Below are 17831 nucleotides of genomic sequence, written 5' to 3' on the forward strand. Positions count from 1 at the left end.
TAAAAAAAATTACCTGCACCATTATAAAAGATTAGTGATCTTTGAATTGAAGCTCTAATTACATTGAGCAATGTTATGAGGAATTAGAAATAGTAGACAAGAGGGGTGCCTCATGTGTATATCAGTATGTCAAACAATACAAAAAATAGCCTGCATCTGCAAGTACATAAGTGTACTTGGGCCAAATGTGAGTACCCATTTGGCTTTATATTTTTTTTATTGTTTGACATACTGATATACACATGAGGCACTCCTCTTGTCTCCTATTTTATGAGGAATTAAGCTACATACAAATATTAAACTCACCCCAAAGGTTTCTATGTTTTTTATTTCAATACATTTTAAACTGAAGTTGTTTGGATTGATAGAAGTAAAACATGAGAATTAACATTCATCAAAATTATAAACTGAAGGCCGGAGTAGCTGTGAGAAGGCTAAAGAGGGTGGATTTCTTGAAAGGGTTACCTGTCTACAACGAAAGTAACTTTATCAGATTCCATGCAGACTATGTATGCAAAGCATCTAACAGAAAACAGTCAGTTTAACTCCACACAAATTAATATCCTTCTGCCCAAATAATAGTATGAGAAAACAAACATACTTTTATTTTATTTACATCAACAGTGGGACAAAAAGAATTCTGCAAAGAAAAGAGACTAAAAACCATTAGAAATAGGTGAAACCTCTACCCCTCCTTGAAAGATCACTCGGAAAGATAGCTAAATAATAAATGAGGACACAAACTCCAACCACCTTTCCCCTTTCTTGGTGTCCTATCCTTACTACACAGGAGCTCCCTGCAATGTGTGAGGGGGAGGAATGTGGATGTCACTGCCTTTTCTATATTTCACAATCCGTTTCCCCAGGCCCATGCAACACATTTTTCTTTTGATCTCATAGGAGCCAAAAGTGTATTTCTTGAAGATTTGATTTATGCTGTATTGCATACATTTTTGAGAGGATGGAATACCCTTCCTTTTTTTTTAATTACATTTTTTTTTTAAGTTGGCGCTTCCCCTTTTTTTATTATCAAACTTGCTTCTTGTTGATTAAACACCATTTTAAAAATCAGGAATAATTTTTTTTTTTAAGGTCAGCAAAATACACCTGCAAATGAGGGTTTGGGAAAAAAAAGTCTTGTAATTGGGTCGTAAAGGTCCTCTTTTGCTAATACATTATTGCGCTAGGCGTGAAAACAATATCCTAATTAACACCTTTGCATGCAGTTTGTTTCTACACTTTATTGCAACACAGACATTTTCCTAGGCAGTTGGAATGCTAAGCACTGGTAGTTCTGTTTTCATTTTTTTGATAAAAAAACTTAGCCATTAGTTATTTTAATTTTGTAATTTTAGTCCATGGTGTATTGTATTTTTTTTTACTTTATACCCTACTTAGCTTCTGCACAACATCCAACCAATAGCTTTGGCTAACAATTGGTTGATTATGCTTTGTTTATACTATCAATATTCTGCCCTAGAATAGACTTCTTGACAAAAAAAGAAATGATGTATTAGACTGTTCATATTGTTGTGTATATACGTAGCTAAAGACAACTGTTGATACAGAAAAGTTTACATTGTGTGGCAATATATAGGTTCCATCTCTTAAGTGTTTATATTTTTTGGCTTATAGTCCCTAGAGTAGTGATACAGACATCTGTACAGCCACCAATAATACATCCTGGAAATGAAGCACTGCTTTGTTCCTCCTTTTATGTTGTTGTATATTTGACTTTGCCTTTATCATTTACCAAGGTCTTTTTGTGAAGAACAACAGCATTGTTATAACGTGTATTTTATGTCATTAAAACACTTTGAAATAAAAAAAAAAAAAAATGAAAGTTCTAATAAAAAAAATGAAAATGTAATTTTTTCAATTTTTTTTAAACATTTCTGTCAATATAAGTGAATGTTGTATTGGTTATTTTAATAGTTTCTTTTAAAAATAAAAAAGATTTTATGAATATAAATAATATTCAATAAATTTTAAACATTTAAAACAAAATAAAATTTAAAAATGTGTGCGTTTTGGTTTTTTTAAAACTTTTTTTTATTTTTTTATAAGAAACATTGCAAATAGATATTGTAATGTGAATGTCTTATATTTTTGAAGAGGCATTGTATGAGCTAATTCTAATATGATAAAAATAACATTTTAATCATAAATAACAAATATTGAAAGTGGATGAGAGCATATATAATCAACCAAAGATAAGAATATTAGTAGTATATATTATTATTATTAATATAATAATAAAAAAATACAAGTGGAATATATAGTGGCAGATGAAATCAGTCAGTCAATAACATTGATAATATAAGGTTATTCTTTTTGACCTGTTGATAAGTCAATTACAAATGTATTCTAGTATCTTGTTTCAAATAAACAAGCCTAGTACTGGTTTATCATTATACACAACAAAAAGTTCAAGTATAATAAGAATAAGATTGATTTAAAATTTCCTTTATAATAATCAGGTATAATAATCCCAGAAAAAAATTATTTGCATTACAGGTATTTTATACAGTATCTCACAAAAGTGAGAAAACCACAAATTTTTTAGTAAATATTTTATTATGTTTTCATGTGTCAACACTGAAGAAATTACACTTTGCTACAATGTAAAGTAGTGAGTGTACAGCCTGTACAACAGTGTAAATTTGCTGTTCCCTCAAAATAATTAAACACACAGCCATTATTGTCTAAATTGTTTGCATAAAAGTGAGTAATGTTCAAATTGGTCCCAATTAGACATTTTCCCTCTCCGGTGTCATTTGACTTTTCAGTGTTACAAGGACTCTGGCGTGAATGGGGAGCATTAGTGGTGTAATCACTTTTGTTGCCAACAGTTTAGACATGTATGGCTGTGTATTGAGTTATTTTGAGGGGACAGCAAATGTACACTTATACTGGCTGTGCACTCACTACTTTACATTGTAGCAACGTTTCATTTCTTCAGTGTTGTCACATGAAAATATATAATAAAATATTTACAAAAATGTTAGAGGTGTTCTCACTTTTGTGAGATACTGTGTGTGTGTATGTATATATATATATATATTTCTTTTTTTTTTTAAAAGTATAGTTTTGCTTATTTTTAAATAACATTGCTCTGATTTTCAGACTCCTATCCAAGCACAACATTTTTATGAGAATATGTCAGCCACCTACTACAAATTATTCCTATTTGTGTAAAGAGTATTGTCATATGCAAAACAAGGGGGAGGGGGTGTCTCTTTAATTTTTTTCATCATAAGTAAGGCAATAGAGCAATATGGGAAGTTGGATTAGATTACACATATGGTTATAATTGGCACAGTACATTGAACTATAGCTTGCAGAAAATAATACAAGAGGTTTTTTTTTGTTTTTATACAAAAAAAATATATCCTTCATAAAAGTTGCACTGTCAAAACCATTACACAGTTGTGATTTAGATTACTCATTCCCGAATATTGCCACAGTATCTCAGTAAAAAAAAAAATTGCTGGTGGAATTTTATCAAGGATGACTTCTTTACAGAAGATTTATGAGCCTTGTCTTTATGGAGAGAGTGTGCTCTCCAAATCTGGAAGATATCTATGCCAAAAAATCAAAATGATGACCATGAAATTTTGATAAAAGTGTCAAGATGAGCATTGTGGGATTTTTAATTTTAAAATACAAATGTAGAAAACAGATTATTAAATTTATAAGATTTTTAAAAATTTGAACTGAACAATCATAAATAATTATTTTATAAAGTATGATATATCAACATATCATTTTTATTTAATTAATTTTTTTATGTATACTGAATACAATATTTAATAATTATAAACTAATAAACATTAAATTAAAATACTCAAAAAACATAAATATAACTCAAAAAAATATATATCAATAATAATTTGATTTAAAAAAATCAAAAATTAAAAAATAAATATCACAACCAAATATATATATTTTTTTTAATAACTTTATTTTCATGAACTCAGTCAGATACAGAACAGCAAACATTGTGAGGAATAAAAATTCTCATATATGAGATACAAAAATAAATTTACATGTTCAGAATTGCATCAAGTCGGGGTGTGAAATACATGGAAGTGTTATCTAACAATCTCCTCGTGAGTTTATTCTTAATTTTTCGAAAACCAACTGGGGGGGAATGGAAGGGGCGGAGTGGGAAGGAACTTGGGGATGTGGAATAAGGTAGAGGTGTTGGATCAAGGAAAGATTGAAAGGGTAGTTGGGGTGGGGGGGAGGGGTTTTACAGTGAGAAGTAGCGAGCATTTAAGAGCCCAGTTTCCCACAAAATGACTCCTGTTGCCTTTGTCTAAGAGTCTGTTTCACTATGCCGTTCGTTCTGGAGTGATGTCACTTAGGATCATGGGCAACGTGTAATATTCAATTAGTAGTAGTTCACAACTAAAATCTGCCAGGACATCCAACAGGGATATCAAATTAGTAGGAGTTTCATGGATGAGAAACACAAGTCTGTCTAAACATTTTGTAACACACCTAAGAAAAAACCATAATAAACCACAAACTATGAGCTTTATGAGGCTCGACAGAGAGCTAAAGTTATTTTTCTAAAGTACCTCACTGTTAGTGGTAAAGGGGAGAGCCCTCAGAGTCCAACAGCCATCTTTCGAGTGTCCAAACGTCCAGACCACAGCAGCGATACAAGACACGTCATAAAGGTTAAGATAAATGTCTAATGCTATGTCAGAGATCAAGGGTTTCTAACGGTCAGGAGCCATTGGCCCTTCATGTGTTCAATCATCAGGTAAGTACTGTTAAGAAAGGGGGCAAGGAGGTGTCAGATCAAGATGCAATAGGTAAGGTTCCCACTTAGTCATGAAATGTTTTACCCTCTTCTCCACGTCCTTTTCAACAAGGAGTTTAGTGTGTACTAGTCGTATGAGTTGGGTTATGTGCGGGTGTTTATGGGATATGCAGTGTTTACGTACTAACTTCCTGGCCAGTAGTATTATGGAATTTAAGAAGTGATCCGCAGGGGAAGATTGGGCGGAGCATCTCAAGAAGAAGACCTCTTGTCATGTTAGCCTAGTATGTCTGCTCATGGTTTTTGATAGCCAGAATTGTATCTTTGCCCAAAACTGTAAAATCTTGGGGCAATCCCAAAATAGGCGCAATACATCAGTGTCTGGTAGGGCATTGGGCACACATTTGGCTCGCAGTGCAGATGTAATGTAGCTGTGATGCTTGATTTTAAGGTGCGATTCTCTTACTACCGAGGCTAGGCTGACTCGTACCACCCGCTCGAAACTGTCAGTTAAGATGTCGGCGCCTATGTCCGTGTGCATGATACCAGTCCATTTATCGCTCAGGAGTCGTATGACGTGATCAGATGTCTTTTGCATTATTAGGTTGTAGAGATGGAATGGACTCCCTTTTTTGGCCAAAGAACACAGGCTATCTATATGTGTGCGATTCTTAGTGTCAAGTCCGTCAGTTTGAAGCTTGCGCACATAATTGTTACATTGGAGGTATGCAAAAGTGCTGTGGGGAGTGAGGTTATGTTTTTCTTGAAGTGTGGCTAAAGGGTATAGTTTGTTAAAAATTGGGTCTATGAGTTGCGATACCGAGGTTAAACCTCTCTCTTCCCAAGCTCTGAACATGTGTGGTCATGCCTTGAATGAAGGTTGGATTTCCCTGTAACGGGAGATACTTGGTAAAGGTATGAGAGAGACTCCACCACCTGCATAGTCTCGCCCATGCCCTCAGGGGATCTCTAAATAGAATATTGTCTTTGATTTGGGACGGTAATGAGCGAAATTACGGATGCGGTAGGTAGGCTCGGGCCAGGGGATGGGTTAGGCGTGCCTCTAGCTGTTTATTGTCAAACACCGATGTGCCCTCCAATCATTCAAAGATCAGTGTGGACCAGTTATACCACTCCACGTTATGGAGCTTGAATCCTCCCCGACTCGCTGGCATATCCTCTGTTTTTTGCCATTCCATACAAACCCAGAGAATGCTTTATTTACTACATGTATGTCTTTTTACGTGAGAAGCGGTAGCCATTGAAGGTGATATAGCAGCTTAGGCATCACTATCATCTTTATTAGGTTTATTCTCCCTGACAGGGGGAGCGGGAGCCTGGACCAGCCAGCCAGTAGGGCCTGAGCCTTCGTGAGCACTGGGGGAATTAGGTTAGGATTTGTATGTAGATATATGCCTAAATATTTAAACTCGCCTGCTGTAATTTTAAAGGGGAATTTGAGGTGAATCTTGGCCCACCGTGTTCTTCAGGTAGGTTAGCTCCAATTTATCTAGGTTGACTTTGTAGCCTGATATCTCTCCAAATTGGTGAAACATATCAATAAGTTTGGGATTTTCAGTGTTTGGGTTCTAAATATAGAGCAGTAAGTCATCAGCGTATAAGGATAAGTGTGTGGATTGGGAACCAATGCTCACACCCCTCATAGTCTTTCTAAGATGAATTGCCAATGGCTCTATGGCCAGGTTGAAAAGGAGAGGCGAGATTGGGCATCCTTGTTGGGTACCCCTCTCCAGTTGGAAGGATTGAGAGACCTCGCCATTGACTATGACTGATGTGTGTGGGCCCTGATAAAGTATCCGAATAAGATTGTGAAAATCTCCTGTAATTCCAAATTTGTCTAGGGCTGTCAACAAGTGGTCCCATTCCACCCTGTCGAACGCCTTCTCCGCGTCTATGCGAGGAGACAGGCGTCCGGCAGTGAATTAAAATGGTCCTCAACCCCGGCTTGCCAGTAGTGTGAGATAATCGCTAGGGTATTTCGAATATTTGTTACCGATGATCAGTGTTTCATAAACCCGGTTTGGTCTCCTTGGATGACAATCCCTACCACCCCAGCTAGCCTGTCCGCCAGAATGGCTGTGAAAAGCTTGTAATCATTGTTCAGCAATGATATGGGTCTGTAAGAGGCGGCCAGGGTGGGGTCCCTGTCTGGTTTCGGGATCAGGCATATATGTGCATCTGCAAAGTCCGACGCCGGTTGAGCTGCACCATTTAAGTATGCAGTAAAGGACTGGGCCAGGGGTAAGCTAATTTCGTCCTGAAGCAGTTTGTAGTATTCTATGTGAATTCTATACGGCCCCGGGGTCTTCCCAAATTTGGACTTTTAAATGGGTATTTGAACTTCCACTGTTGTTATATGTTTATTTAGATGAGACAATTGTTCCTGTTTGAGGGTGGGTGTCTGTATTTGTTTGCAAAATGCATCTTTGTCACTGGGTGCAGCAGCGCGTTTGGTGTAGAGGTCTGTATAGAAACGGACAAATTCGTCCATTATGCTTTTATTATCAGTCTGGATAGTCTCATTTGCCCGTATGGAAGATATTAGTGATTTTGGTGTAATTAATTTCACAGCATTTGCCAGTAGTTTCATTGTCCTGTTCCCAAATCTTTAAAATTGCCCCTGTCTATGGTGTTGGAAGTTTGTCTTGTCGGTACAGTGCATCCTCTCTGATTTTCTTACACTCATAGTACTTTAGTCTAGTTTGGTTGGACGTGCTAAGTAGTCATTATATGCTAGGGTGACCGCCGTGCCTGTGTCTGTATCAGCGCATTTACGCTTGGTGTTGTAGTGAGCCGTATAGCTGGTTATGATTCCATGCATTACTGCCTTTGAGGCATACCAAAAAAGTACTGGATTGTCCTGGTGTTGGGCATTAAACCTAATATATTCTGACCATCCTGTTCTCAGGTGTTTTTGGAAGTCTAAATTGTTGTATAGATATGTGGGAAAACGCCAGGTCACTCGAGAAGGACTGCATGTGGTGAGTTGAAACTCCAACCAAACAGGGGCATGATCTGAGATCAAAATGTCTGCAATATGTGTGCATTTAATCTGGTTGTTTATTTGTGGAGAGCACAGAAAGTAATTATCCGTGATAGGGAGCTGTGTTCCTTGGAGAGGCAAGTGAAATCCCGATGGGTCAGGTGACGCAATCTCCACAAATCTACGAGGCCTAGGACAGTTTTAAATGCTGCGATGATAACTTTCTGTTCTGTGTTGTCTAGTGTGCTTTCTGATATGTTGTGGATCAGTATTGTCAACCTTGCGTTCAAGGGGGGTGGCCTGAATTACTTTAAAGTCACCACCCACCATGAGTGCTTTGTATGCGTGTGGTAGTAAGTCTGCTTGTAAGGTATGTCAGAATTGGGGGAGGGGGCGATGTAAGATTTTCCAGCTATTATGAACCTGCCTTCAGGATCTATGCTGAGTGTGGAGTTTGGGATCGCCAAACCCTTTCTGACCAGTATTGCCACCCCGCGCTTGTGGACCTCCGGCGTATAATAGATCTTGAACACCCATCGAAACCTCAGTTTCTCATGTTCCGTGTCCATCAAGTGCGTCTCTTGTATTAGTGCCACGTCTGTGTGCAGACGTTTGAGATGCTGCAGTATGATGCTCCTTTTGGACGGGGATGTTATACCCCCGACGTTCCAGGACACAATCTTTAGGGTTTGGGCCATGGTGTCTGTGATATGAGAGAGAATGTGCAGTAGCAGTCGTGGAGAAGGTCCAGGGACCCAGGCCCCCCTACATGTGAGTCTGAAGGGAATGTCAGTTTATATGTGTAGGCAAGGGACAACTTACGGCTGCTGCAGTCTGGAGGTGAAGATCTGGTGCTGGCTGCCAATTTCTCCGCAGACCCCCCCCAGGACCTAGCAAAGAGGACAAAACAAGGTGAAACAACAACAATTGAAAAGTTGCAATACACAAACATAAATGAATATGAAAAGCTTTGGTTGTAGCAGTGACACCGTATATACATGTTGCAAGGATTCTAGAACCAGGATGGTCATAGGGACCCCCTCCCGCAGATCTACGCAGCCTGGCAGGCAGGGGCGCCCAGGCACCAAGCCTACACAGAGTGGAAACCAAAGTCACTAGAAGAAACAGGAAAAACCATGACCACCCTGATTGTAAGTAGGCACTGTGTGGCCATTGGGGACCTTTGGGGCAACTGGGAAAGTGGGAACACTGCAAAGTCTTTGAAGGACTAGCAATTTGGACCCCCTGGGGGAGATCCCCGGAATCCTGCAAAGTCTGCAATTGTAACTGTAGTTGTAACTGTAACTGGGGGGCCAAGAGTACATATTCAACCCAGGGGGCTGATTTACAGTCATATAAAGCCATTTTTAAATTGATGTTTCAGAAATACAAAAACTAGAAGTAGAAACAAGCGAAGCCTCTCAGCTCTCTCCACCCTTGTCTTCAGCATCCAGATTCTCCTGCAGCTGTTGTGGTGTGAGGAAGATCCTAGGACCCCCTGAGTTAATAAGTCTTAGCTTGGCAGGGTACAAGAGTGATGCCTGTCGACCCTGTGAATGCAGCTTTGAGCACAAGGGGGCAAACTCCTTCCTTTTCCTTGCGACCACAGCTGAGAAGTCCTGGAAGATAAACAGCTTGTGTCCCTCATAAAAGAGGTCTGGTTTGGCTCTGTATGCTAGTTTTTCTTGGTATAGAAGGAGCTTAAAGATGACTTGTCTGGGGCGTTGGTTTGGCCTGGCCTTCAGAGATTCTGGACCTAATCTGTGCGCCCTTTCCACATCAAGTGGTAGGGTATCTGGGTCGAGGTGCAGCATTTTAGGCAATGTTAGCGCTGTGAATTCAAGTAGATCTTTATTCTTTATTGATTCAGGGACCCCTATAACTCTGATTGTTGCAGCGCGACCGGTTCTCAAGGTCGTCAAGTTTTTCTTGTAGCGTGAAATTCTGGTGTTCAAATCTTTGAATAGTGATGGAGGAGGAATGTTGGGTATTCTCTACATATGAGATCCTCTGTTCTGCTTGCTGTAGGCGGGTAGAGTACTGCCTGATTTCTGTGGTGAGGGTGTCCATGGCCGCCTGCAGGGTCTCTATTTTAGGGAGAAAAAAGGCCTTTAAATCTTGAAGCAGTGTTTGTGAGGTGTCTGGAGTTGGGTCTCTGTTAGGAGGTACTGGAGGATCCATATGGGGTTCTAATGTTAATCTTTGCTTTCTCTCTGCTGATGGGTGTAGCTTGCGTGGCAGAGATATGGAGCTCTCCCAGTCTCGATGGCGACCTCTTTGTGCGGGTTATCGTCCCTTATGCAGATCTGCAGGTTGATGGCTGCTTGGCAGATCGCCAATGTGGAGCCCTGCCGGAATCCAAGATGGCGCTGACTGGCCAGTCTCCCTTCTCTCCTATCGCACCTCCGGGGGCAAGGGCTGATGCAAAGTGCCCTTCACGCAAGGTATTCAGTTGGGGATAAGTTGGGAGAAAGTGCCCAACAAGAATTATACGTGGGGGGGAAGCCAGACAGCACCTTAATTCTTTGTTTTTAGCCCTATAGTGCCGGAGCTCTGTGCTGGTGCTGCCGCTTCTTAGATCCGCCCACCGGAAGTCAACCAAATATATTTTTAAAAATATATTTATTACATAATAAATGTATTAAATAATTGAAAAAAATATATATCAACTTTATTTTTTCCTTGTTTTTTTTTTAAATTAATTTTTTTCAAAATTAAAATAAAAAAAAAAATTATTTACAATTTTTTTGGGGGGGTTTAAAAAAAATAAATAATTAGTCCAATTCAATATATATATATATATGTGTGTAAAATAATCAAATCATAAAAATTAAGATAATTTCAATATTATACAATATTTTTTGGAAAACGTGATTTATGTTTTTCAATTAATATTTTTTTACTTTCAATTGGTGTTGATGCAATATTAGGTGGAAGCAAGTCATTTCTACTTACCCATGAATGTTCAATGTCCCCACATACAATTTTTAAAACGTCCGTAATCATTGGGAAAACATAATCTTTTCTCATAGGTTGATAAATTGGTCTTACTTTCCATTCTTTTTTGGATTTTGGGAAAAAAGTCTTGAATTTTAGCTCACCAAGACTTCCGGATGATGTGTTTGGAAATTGTATTACTTCTTGAACTCTATCAACATTATTATTGTTTGCTAGAATTGCTAATTTAGTTCTGGCCTCCATGGCATCCATATTAAAATGAATACGTTTTGTTCTGTATTTTAAAACTAGACTATGGAAAACTTCCAAGTTTCCAGTATGACAAAACTTTGACAAATGTTTACTGTCACTTTCAATTTGTGAATTACAAACAACAGAACTTAATTCTCTCATTGAATGGCTCTCTTTACTGAGCCATTTTCTTTTCCTTTTATCATCTTCGTTTAAAACTTCATGTTTACATGAATTAAAAGAAGTTTCCCCATGCCAGCTGTGGATATTAACAATATGAAAAAGTACTGATTTCCAAATTTCAAAAAAACCCTCATCATTACCTTTTGATAACATGCTAGAAGTCCATAAATGGTTCACTATAGCAGGAACCCAAGGAGTTAATTCTTAACACGATTTTTTTCTACTAATAGCTAGTAATTTCTTCCTCAGGTTCTTGCTATAGTGCCAAATATCATATTGATGAGAAATATTTTCATATTCCTCTCTCATGATTTTTTTAATTGATGGATGTCTATCAGTTGCAACTATAACAACAAGTATACCTTCATTTAATATAGAATTTAAACATTGTCGAAATGCTTTCGCTTCCATTGCCACAGATGATGATGACTCTGTCACTTGTACAATTTTAAAATCAATTATTTTTTTTGTAGTTTCTTCGGTCATAGTATATGTACAATATTTTGCAGAAAAACCTGGACTATCACATTGTCCGTCTCCAGACAATGTGATAGGCCTTTTTTTTAATGATTCCATGGTCTTTGTTTTTTCATTTATCCAATGTAGGTCAATTGTTGGAAATAAATATGTTTTTTGAATTTTATAATAAGTTTGTTTTGATATAAACTGTAATCCCATAAAATAAGCTAATTCATCAATTTTATCAAAATTATTCCCACTAAAAAGAATGGAAGCAGACGTGAGGATATTTCCAACAGGCATTCTGCCAATTAGTGGTTGTGATGTCCATAAAGTATTTATGTGACCTTGAAGACATTCTCCACTTACAATTAGACAGCTTCCAAGTTCTCTTTTAAATAATGAAATGATAGGTGATTCACATTTTGGATACAATTTACAAGGAATAAGTTTGAGAGGTTCTTCTAAACAACTCTCAAAAACAAAGTATTTTTTTTCTTCAACATAATCTTCCATAGTAGGTTGTATATTAACAATATTTTCATCAATACTTTGTATTGTTGTTTCCGGGCTATAATTTGGGTCTTTAATTATTGAATCAATATATCTATCATCTGAAACTATAGTTGTGTCCATAGAAATATCTAAATATTGGTCGTTCTGATTAATTGATGTAACATCTGAATCATTTTCGGGCAAAAAAATATTTTCTTGATTACTTTCAATTACTAATCTTGAAAATATGTTTGAAACAGTAAGATCTGTTTGTTGTTCAGAAGATTTTTTTTGATCTTCATTTAAAGGTTTCAAAAAAGAATTTGAATTACTTGCAATATCATTTCTAACATCGCCCATAGTCCAAGTGTATTTATCTGACATTTGTGGTACTGTAGCTGTAGATTTATTTTTTTTCCCAAACATTGAGTTTGTTTGTGTTTTTGAACTCAAAGTCGAATAAAAAGGATCAAATTGCGTACTTTTATCTTTTTTTTCAATTTTTGTTGCAGTTATACTATCTACTAATAAAGTATTTATATTTCTTCCACAAGCGGTACATAAATTACATGGTATATTTTCAAATTTTGGATTTGAGGAATCATTCAAATCAATAACTTTATGTATTGGAATTCCTTTATCTAATGAAATTAGAATTTTTTTACTATGGATGAATTCTTTGTTAGAATCAGTATTAGAAGGTATTTCTTCTAGAGTATAATTTGTAAATATTGATGGTATTGAAGTAGTTTTTAGGTATTTTCGAACACCATGTGTATAGTAATCAGATTCTATAAAATGTCGAGAACACATTCTATATATGTCGTTTTTGTTTGTTTCGAATATTTTATCAGTCATTTTATCTAAATTGTTTGCATATTGACCAGTTTGAAATAACCATTGACAAATCCGAATTCTCTCTTTAGGGAACACATGTAAAGAAACTTCATAATTTGATCGACTCTTTCTAGTTGAGCTGGAACAATTTTCGACTATACATTTTGACATGTTTTTTCTGCAAATTAAAAATTTTTTTAAAAAAATTATAAGTAATTTCAATCAAATTAAAAATATATTTACAATACATGAAAAGTTCATTTTTCAAAATAAAAATTCAATATAAACTATTTATATTCATATTTTAAAAAACTAAATAAACCAATCTATGATATTTTAAAAATGAAAAACATAATTTATGTAAGAACTTACCTGTTAAATTTATTTATTTCATATTGCCAAGAGTCCATGAGCTGGTGACGTATGGGATATACAATCCTACCAGGAGGGGCAAAGTTTCCAAAACCTAAAAATGCCTATAAATACAAATCTCACCACACCAACAATTCAGTTTAATGAATAGCCAAGCAGTGGGGTGATAGAAAAAGGAGTAAAAAGCATCAAAAAGGAATTGGAAATAAAATTGTGCTTTAAACAAAAAATCATAACCATCATAAAAAGGGTGGGTCTCATGGACTCTTGCCAATATGAAAGAAATGAATTTATCAGGTAAGTTCTTACATAAATGATTTTTTCTTTCATATAATCGGCCATGAGCTACAGACGTATAGGATAGTAATACCCAAGATGAGGAACTCCACAGAAGAGTCACTAGAATTAGAGGGATAAAAATAACAGCCATTTTCCAAAGAAAAAAATAATCCACAAACAAGAATATAAGGTTATTCTAATAAATGAAAAAGTAAAAAAAAAAACTTAAAAAATAAGCAGAGGAAACAAACTGAAACAGCTGTCTTAAAAATTTTTCTAAGAAAAACTGCTTCTAAAAAAGCAAATACATAAAAAAGTAGAATTTAGTAAAAGTATGCAAAGAAGACTAAGTTGCTGCTTTGCAAATCTGATAAACTAAAGCTTCATTGTTAAAAGCCCAGGAAGTAGAGACTGATCTAGTAGAATGAGCTGTAATTCTCTAAGGCAGGGCCGTAAACTAATCCAAATAAGCCTAATGAATCAAAAGCTTGAAACCAAGATGCCAAGGAAATTGAAGAAGCCTTCTGACCTTTCCAAGAACCAAAAAAAGACAACAAAAATACTAGAAGTCTTCCTGAAATCTTTAGTAGCTTCAACATAATATTTCAAAACTCTTACAACATCTAAAGAATGTAAGGATCTCTCCAAATAATGTTTATGATTAGGACACAAAGAGGAAACAACAATTTCTCTACTAATGTTGTTTGAATTCACAACCTTAGTTAGAAATGTAAATTAAGTCTGCAAAACTGCCTTATCCTGATTCAAAATCAGAAAAGGAGATTCACAAGAAAAAGCAGATAAATTTGGAAACTCTTCTAGCAGAAGAGATGGCCAAAAGGAACAACACTTTCCAAGAAAGTAGTTTAATGTCCAAAGAATGCATAGGTTCAAACGGAGGAACCTGCCAAGCCTTCAAAACCAAATAAAGACTACAAGGAGGAGAGATTGATTTAATGACAGGCTTGATACAGACAAAAGCCTGCACAAAAAGTGAATATCAGGAAGCTTAGCAATCTTTCTTTGAAATAAAACAGAAAGAGAAGACATTTGTCCCTTCAAGTAACTTGCAGACAAACCTTTAGAAAAACCATCCTGAAGAAACTGTAAAATTCTAGTAATTCAAAAAGAATGCCAGTAGAATTTATGAAAAGGACACCATGAAATATGTCTTTCAAACTCAATAATAAATCTTACTAGAAACAGATTTACGAGCCTGCAACATATCATTGAGTCAGAGAAACCTCTATGACTAAGCACTAAGCAATCAATTTCCATACCTTAAAAATTTAAACGATTTGAGATCTTGATGGAAAAATGGTCCTTGAGACAGAAGATCTCAAGAAGTGGCCAAGGTTGACAACTGGACATCTGGTCAAGATCAGCATACCAGAACCTGTGAGGCCATGCTGGCGCTACCAGAAACACAAATGATTGTTACATAATGATCTTGGAAATTACTCTTGGTAGAAGAACTAGAGGCGGGTAGATATAAGCAAATTGGTAACACCAAGGAACTGCTAATGCATCCACTGCCTCTGTATGAGGATCCCTAGACCTGGACAGGTACCTTGGAAGTTTCTTATTTATATGTGAAGTCATCAAATATATTTCTGCAAGACCACAAATCTGAAAAAAAAAATCGGGATGGAGCGACCACTCCCCAGGATGTAAAGTCTGATGGCTGAGATAATCCACTTCCCAATTGTCTACTCCTGGAATATCTATCGCAGAAATTAGACAAGAGCTGGATTCCACCAAAGAAAGTATCTGAGACACTTCTTTCATAGCTAGGGGACTGTGAGTTCCACCCTGATGATTGATATATGCCACAGTTATGATATTGTCTGTCTGAAAACAAATGAACGGTTCTATCTTCAACAGATGCCAAACCTGAAGAGCCCTGAAAATAGCACAGAGTTTTAAAATATTGATTGGTAACCTCGCCTCTTGTGATTTCAAAAAAACACTTGTGCTGTCTGAGATCCCCATACAGCTTCCAATCCTGAAAGACTTAAATCTGTTTTGATCACAGTCTAGGTTGGATGAAACTTGAACTATACGGTGGTGATTTAACCACCAATTAAGAGAAATTTGAACATTGGGATCTAAGGATATTTATTGCGATATCTTTGTATAATCCCTGCACCATTAATTCAGCATACAAAGCTGGAGAGGTCTCATATAAAAATGAGCAAATGGGATCGCGTCCGATGCAGCAGTCATGAAACCTAAAACCTCCATGTACATAGCTACTGAAGGGAATGACTGAGACTGAAGGTGCCGACAAGCTGCTACCAATTTCAAACGTCTCTTGTCTGTTAGAGACAGAGTCATGGACACTGATTCTATCTAGAAACCTAAAAAGGTGACCCTTGTCTGAGTAATCAAGGAACTTTTTGGTAAATTGTACCTCCAATGATTTCTTTGAAGAAACAACACTAGTTGATTCATGTTAGATTCGGCAGAATGTAAAGACTGATTAGTATGTTTATTTGCCAAAATATTGTCAGGAGGTATAACAGGAGTAGGTACAGACTCCTCCTTGGACATAGGCGAAAATTGTCGAGAGAGGTCATCAACCCTAACATTCTTACTACCAGGCAGGTAAGATACCACATAATTAAACAGAGTCAAAAATAGTGCCCATCTGGCCTTTTGTTGCGACAAATGTTTTTCTTCAGATAGATAAGTTAAATTCTTGTGGTCAGTAAGAATGAGCACTGGTACGCTAGTACCCTTGAGAAGATTCCTCCATTCCTTAAGTGCCAAAATTATGCCCAGTAATTCCCTGTCACCAATTTCATAATTACACTTCGCTGGAGAGAATTTCTTAGAGAAGAAACCGCACAGCTGCAAGGAATCGTCAGGCGTAGGACATTAAGACAAGAAGGCACCTACTACAGTCTCAGACGCATCGACCTCAAGATATCGTCCAAATAAGGAAACACCTCAATACCCATTTTTCTGATTACAGAGAGTAGGACACAGAGAACCTTTGAAAAGATTCTTGGAGCTGTCGCTAGGTCTAATGGAAGAGCAACAAATTTTAAATGCTTGTCTAGAAAAGAGAATCTCAGAAACCAATAGTGGTCTGGATGAATCGGAATATGAAGATATACATCCTGTAAGTCTATCGTGGACATATAATGCCCTTGCTGAACAAAAGGCAGAATAGTCCTTATAGTCACCATTTTTAAATTTGGCACTATTACAAAACGGTTCAAAATGTCCAGATCCAGAACTGGCCTGAACAAATTATCTTTCTTTGGGACAATGAATATATTTGAATAAAACACCAATCCCTGTTCCTGAAACAGAACTGGTATGATGATCCTTGAAAGCTCCAGGTCTGAAACACACTTCAGAAAATCCAGAGCCTTTACTAAATTTGCTGGGATACATGAGAGAAAAAATGTTCTCACAGGAGGTCTTAATCTGAATCCAATTTGGTACCCTTTAGAGACAATACTCTGAATCCATTGATTTTGGACATAATCTACCCAAATCTTTTGGAATAATCTTAATCTGCCTCCTACCAGCTGAGCTGGAATGAGGGCCGCACCTTCATGCAGACTTGAGGGCTGATTTTTGTTTCTTAAAAAGTTTGGATTTAGTCCAATTTGAGGAAGGCTTCCAATTGGAAGCAGATTCTTTGGGGGAAGGATTGACTTTCTGTTCCTTATTCTTTTGAAAAGAACGAAAACGATTAGAAGCTTTAAATTTACCCTCAGGTCTTTTATCCTGAGGATAAAAAACTTCCTTCCCCCAGTAACAGTTGAAATAATTAAATCCAACCGAGAACCAAATAACTTATTACCTTGGAAAGAAAGAGAAAGTAATCTAGACTTAGATACCATGTCAGCATTCCAATATTTAAGCCACAAAGCTCTTCTAGCTAAAATAGCTAAAGACATAGATCTGACATCAATTTTGATGATATCAAAAATGGCATCACAAATAAAATGATTAGCATGTTGAAGCAAGCGAAAAATGCTAGACAAATCAGGATCCGTTTCCTAATGCGCTAAACTTTCCAACCAAAAAGTTGATGCAGCTGCAACATCAGATATAGAGATGGCAGGCCTGATGAGATGACCAGAATATAAATAAGCTTTCCTTATATAAGATTCAAGTTTCCTATCTAAAGGGTCTTTAAAAGAAGAACTACCTTCGATGGGAATAGAAGTAAGTTTAGCAAGAGTAGAAATAGCCCCATCAACTTTGGGGATCTTTTCC

General features: G+C 36.6%; 1 pseudogene; it reads left to right on the forward strand.

The window, feature by feature from the left end:
• The first annotated feature begins 377 nt into the window (after window positions 1-377).
• LOC128657897 (DET1- and DDB1-associated protein 1-like) lies at window positions 378-810 on the forward strand (annotated as a pseudogene).
• Window positions 811-17831: the final 17021 nt, after the last annotated feature.

The sequence above is a fragment of the Bombina bombina genome, chromosome 4 (assembly GCF_027579735.1).
Source record: "Bombina bombina isolate aBomBom1 chromosome 4, aBomBom1.pri, whole genome shotgun sequence".
NCBI lineage: Eukaryota > Metazoa > Chordata > Amphibia > Anura > Bombinatoridae > Bombina > Bombina bombina.